The sequence below is a fragment of the Syngnathus floridae genome, chromosome 3 (genome assembly GCF_059516105.1).
Source record: "Syngnathus floridae isolate MCC-2025c chromosome 3, RoL_Sflo_1.0, whole genome shotgun sequence".
Taxonomy (NCBI): domain Eukaryota; kingdom Metazoa; phylum Chordata; class Actinopteri; order Syngnathiformes; family Syngnathidae; genus Syngnathus; species Syngnathus floridae.
The window spans coordinates 2,637,501-2,642,500 of record NC_142415.1 but is presented as its reverse complement, the minus strand read 5'-3'; the positions used below and the strand labels follow the sequence as shown (position 1 = coordinate 2,642,500).

The 5,000-nt window shown below is 40.6% G+C and overlaps 1 protein-coding gene across 3 annotated transcripts in view; it reads left to right on the top strand.

The window, feature by feature from the left end:
* il16 (interleukin 16) overlaps positions 1-5,000 on the top strand; it is a 65,666-nt gene that overhangs the window by 350 nt on the left and 60,316 nt on the right. The window lies entirely within an intron of this gene.

Sequence of the window (5,000 nt, the reverse complement as noted above, 5' to 3'; positions counted from 1 at the left end):
AAAGAATGACCATATATATGAAAAATTAGAGCCCCAAGAAATATTAGTAGTTTACTTGTTGTCTTGAAGGCTGGATATATAAAACATCATCCATGCCAGTGTGTGAATCTTTGTAGCACTTTTGACATCCTCTTTGTCTATGGCCACATATGCACCATGAACCCACAGCGGATGCAATCGTGTGGCTAAACATTTTTGTTTATCTCTGCATGACCCATTCAAAGACATAGCCATTTTGTGAACCGTGACTGAAAGTTTCATTCTTTCTTTTACTGATGATTGGAGAGCTTACTTTGGCTAACTGACTGGAAAACCCCCGTTGCAAACTCCAAACAAGACACATGTTGTTCAGCTGCAACTGAAAGCAACTGAAAGCGGCAGCTGAAACCCCACCCCTTTCACCAATCCAGGTCTTTTCAACTGTAGTTCATTTATATCTAAGGCTATAGATATTAGGGTGACCAGACGTCCTCTTTTTCCTGGACGTCTCCTACTTTTGAGCCCTAAAAAAATGTCTGGGGGGAATTTCAAAATTGTCCGGGATTTTGTTGGACTGCCTCAAACATAAATACATGAACAGTACATTGTCAATAGAATTGCCACTCAGTTCCATTTCACACAATTCCAGGTTTTTCTGTATCGTTCGCAAATAATTCACGCCCTTCTCCTCAAATCTAGTCACTGCTACGAAGTAGGGTGGGCTGACCAGTCTACACCGAGTGTTAACAGGCAATGCCAAAACAAAAATGCACGTTCAAGGAGGAGTTGAATAAAAAAAATCCCATGCTTTCTCCAGGGTCATGATCCATATGAAGCTGAGTGCTTGACATGCAAGGCAGGCACTTACGTATCTGTGTCAAATAAAGGTGCCAACGCACCCCGCAAGAGGAGGACTGAAGAGGAGCCCTTTTTTTTTCCCTTCAAATGCACCGATGGCCGTATTTCTTTTGTCTTTTTTTTTTACTTAGTGTACCACTATAAAACTCAAAAATGTCCGTGTACACATGTTTTTGTTAGTGCAGACATGTCCAAAGTCCGGCCCGCGGGCTATTTGCGGCCCGTGGTCAAATTTCATCAGGCCTGCAGCCTCTGTCATAAAATCTATAATATGTGGCCCGCCACCACTGTTGACCAGCGCATAAAATACACACGTACAAAAGCTATTTTATATTTAGTCAGCAGAGGGCAGCACCACTCGGTCGAACTCTGGCTGCATGATCCCTGTGCGACCATTTCCTGCCAAGTTCTGAAATGGTGACCGCGAGTAAAAAAAGAAAAGTTGACCGTGAGAGCAGGCGCTTCCAGGACAATTGGAAATTGGACTATTTTTTCACTGAAATACAAAACAACTGTGTCTGCCTAATTTGCCAAGAGACTGTGTCTGTTTTTAAGGTTCCAAGAGATTTGAACATTTGAAATGTTCAATCTGAAAATGCTGAGCTTGTTTGGCTCGACGTATTTGTGTGAGAAGACCTTTTCGGTTATGAACTTTAACAAGAGCCGCGTGAGGACACGACTAACTGACTCTCACCTGCGTGACATCTTGCGCATCAAAACCATTACCTTTGAGCCAGACCTGGCCTATGTACTGCAGTCCAAATCTCAGTATCACCCTTCACATTAGTGCAGGCAAGTCATCTGTCATTTAAATTCTAAAATCTCAGTGAATACATTTTGTTTTGTGACTATCAAAACCACAGTTATAAATATATATGCACTGAGACTTGTGGTCAATGTTTGCACATCTGAATAAGATTAGCTATTTCTCTGTTTTTAATTTAAAAGTTCCAATAATATGACATGTCTACAGTGAACATTTAATTGCCAAATATATGTCATGTTTCAAATGAACCTAAGATATGTTTAAGCTTCTTAAAATACAGATAAAAAAAGGCAAATATGAAATGAGTGACTTAGTAAATTTGTTTAGATTTATTTGTGTTCTATGTGAGGAATGTCAGGCTGAATGGTCGGTCCTCACACATTATCACCTCACCAAATCTGGCCCTCTTTGCAAAAAGTTTGGACACCCCTGTGTTAGTGTAAATATGTTTTGACATCCGATAGTGCCACCGCCCAAAAATCTTAACGGATCCTATTTTATAAAGGGTATGAAAACAAATTGCACACAAGCATGCACCACATAGGACACTCCATTCATTGCAGCTGCCCTGTGTCAGAAGGTGGATGCCTGAAATTTTAAGCAGTAATCTCACGGTCCATACCCTAATACAAAGGTCAGAGAGATTGTGTGTCGTTTTAATGTTAGGGTATGTGTCGTTGAATTCAATGCAACTGATGGTCTTGAATGCCTCAATAAGAACATCACAGTTCGGCCAACTCGAACTGATAAGAAGGCTTGGCTTCTTTGATGTTGGCAAAAAGGGGTTCTGGAACAGACATATTTCTTTTGCATTGACATTCAAGGAATCTCACACTGAATTCCGTCTTCAGCAATTCCAGTTCTTCTACAAACCGGATTCGGTTGAAGTTGGGAAATTGTGTAAAATGTAAATAAAAACAAAATACAATGATTTGAAAATCCTTTTCAACCTATATTCAATTGAATACACTACAAAGACAACATATTTAATGCTCAAACTCGTAAACTTTATTTTATTTTTCAAATAATAATTAACTTGGAATTTCATGGCTGCAACATGTGCAGTAGAAGTTGGGAAAGGGCATGTTTACCACTTTGTTGCATCACCTTTCCTTTTAATAACACTCAATAAACGTTTTGGATGAGAGGAGACTAATTCTCTTAGCTTCTCATGTGAAATTCTTTCCCATTCTTGCTTGATGAACAGCTTCAGTTGTTCAACAGTCCGGGGTCTTCCCTGTCGTATTTTACGCTTCATAATGCACCACACATTTTCAATGGGAGACAGGTCTGGACTGCAAGCGGCCCAGGGGAGTACCTGGACTTTGAAGCCACGCTGTAGTAACATGTGCAGAATGTGGCTTGGCATTATCTTGCTGAAATAAGCAGCGGCGTCTATGAAAAATATGTCACTTGGATGGCAGCATACATTGCTCCAAAATCTGTATGTACTTTTCAGCATTTATGTTGCCTTCACAGAAATGTAGGTCACCCATGCCATGGGAACTAATGCACCCCCATACCATCACTGATGCTGGCTTTTAAATTTTGCGTTAACAGTCCAGATGGTCCGCTTCCTCTTTGGTTCGGAGGACACGACTTCCAGTGTTTCCAAAAACAATTTGAAAAGTGGACTTATCAAACCACACAACACTTTTTCATTGTGCATCAGTCCATTTTACATGAGCTCGGGCCCAGAGAACCCGGCGGCGTTTCTGGATGTTGTTCATTAACAACTTTTGCTTCGCATGGTAGAGTTTTAACCCGCACTTACTGATGTAGTGACGAACTGTATTTACTGACAGTGGTTTTCTAAAGTTTTCCTGAGCTCCTTTGGTGATATCCTTTACACACTCATGTCGGTTTTTAAGGCAGTGCCGTATGAGGGATCGAACGTCATGGTCATTCAGTCTTGGTTTTCGGCCGTGGCGCTTACGTGCAGTGATTTCACCAGATTCTCTGAACCTTTTGATGATATAATGGACCGTAGATGTTGAAATCCCTAAATTCCTTGCAATTTTGCTTTGAGAAATGTTGTTCTTAAACTGTTCAACTATTTTCTCACGCAAAGTGGTGAACCTCGCCCCATCCTTGCTTGTGAATGACTGAGCATGTTTGGGGAGGCTCCTTTTATACCCAATCATGGTACCCAGCTCTTCCCAATTAGCCTGATCACATGTGGGATGTTCCAAATAGGTGTTTGATGAGCTTTTCTCAGCTTTCTCAGTATTTTTTGCCACCTTTCCCAACTTCTACTGGACGTGTTGCAGCCATGAAATTCTAAGTTAATCATTATTTGGCAAAAAACAATTTGCAACAATTGAATATGGGTTGAGAATGATTTTCAAATCGTTGTAGTTTGGTTTTATTTACATTTTACACAATTTCCCTACTTCAACCGAATCTGGTTTGTACAAACCTTTCAGGTTGGAATGGGACCGCTGGATTCTTTGCAGAGATGTTTTGGTTAGCAGCGAGATGGATGAAGATGTGCTTCTTCACTTGTTCTAAAAGCAGTGCTAGTTTCACCTCAAAGACGAATGAATACCTGTGGGAAATTTGTTGGAAATTAGTTTTTCTTGGCATTGTAGCTGCAAGGTTATTTAGCATTTCTGTTACAGCTGATAAAAATGCGAGGTGCCATTTCCATTCTGGGTTGATCTGCTCTGGGACCATTTTGTCTTCTGGATGAAAAGATGCTTTAATTTTGGGTAGTAGCTCCACAGTGTTAAAGACATGTTTGTTCTCGGGAAACACCTCATCCGTGACATAATTCAGACATTTGTTGCAAATTCTCCACAAGTTACCACTGCCTGCTATCAGATGAGCAACTTAAAAGTTGGCTCACTAGTTCAGCTGAGTTTGGCATACAAATGTATCTTGCTGACCTAACGGTCCAATATTTAGCTTAGAGAATTTTGTCAGCTTTGTCGCATTTAGCCTTGCAAGCTATCGTCTTTGTGGTAGGATTCATAATGTCCATGCAAATTGTATTTGAATACCACCACCCCTTGACAGATGAGACGAACAGCCTTTTCTTTGCACTGAACAAAAATATTGTTTGGTCATAGCAGGTTGAATAGTCAAACTTCTCTTACCTTACCTTTTTGCAACTATTCTGTTTTATTCCGTCTGCACGTGTGTGTGACGTACTGAGTACACCCCCAATGCCCGGCTGACGCTAGGAAACAGCTCAGAATGCATTCAATCTGAATTCAGCATCAGCCTCGATCATACGACTGAAGTCTCTGGTATCGGCAGGCCGTGGGCTACAGTTTTGGGGGCCACTGGCATAAGCAATAAAGTTGTCATTCTCAGCTTGTCTGTTTATTGTTAGCTTTGAATTTTGATCATTGGCAATTTAATCAAACAGCATGAGTTATAATTAAAACAATAT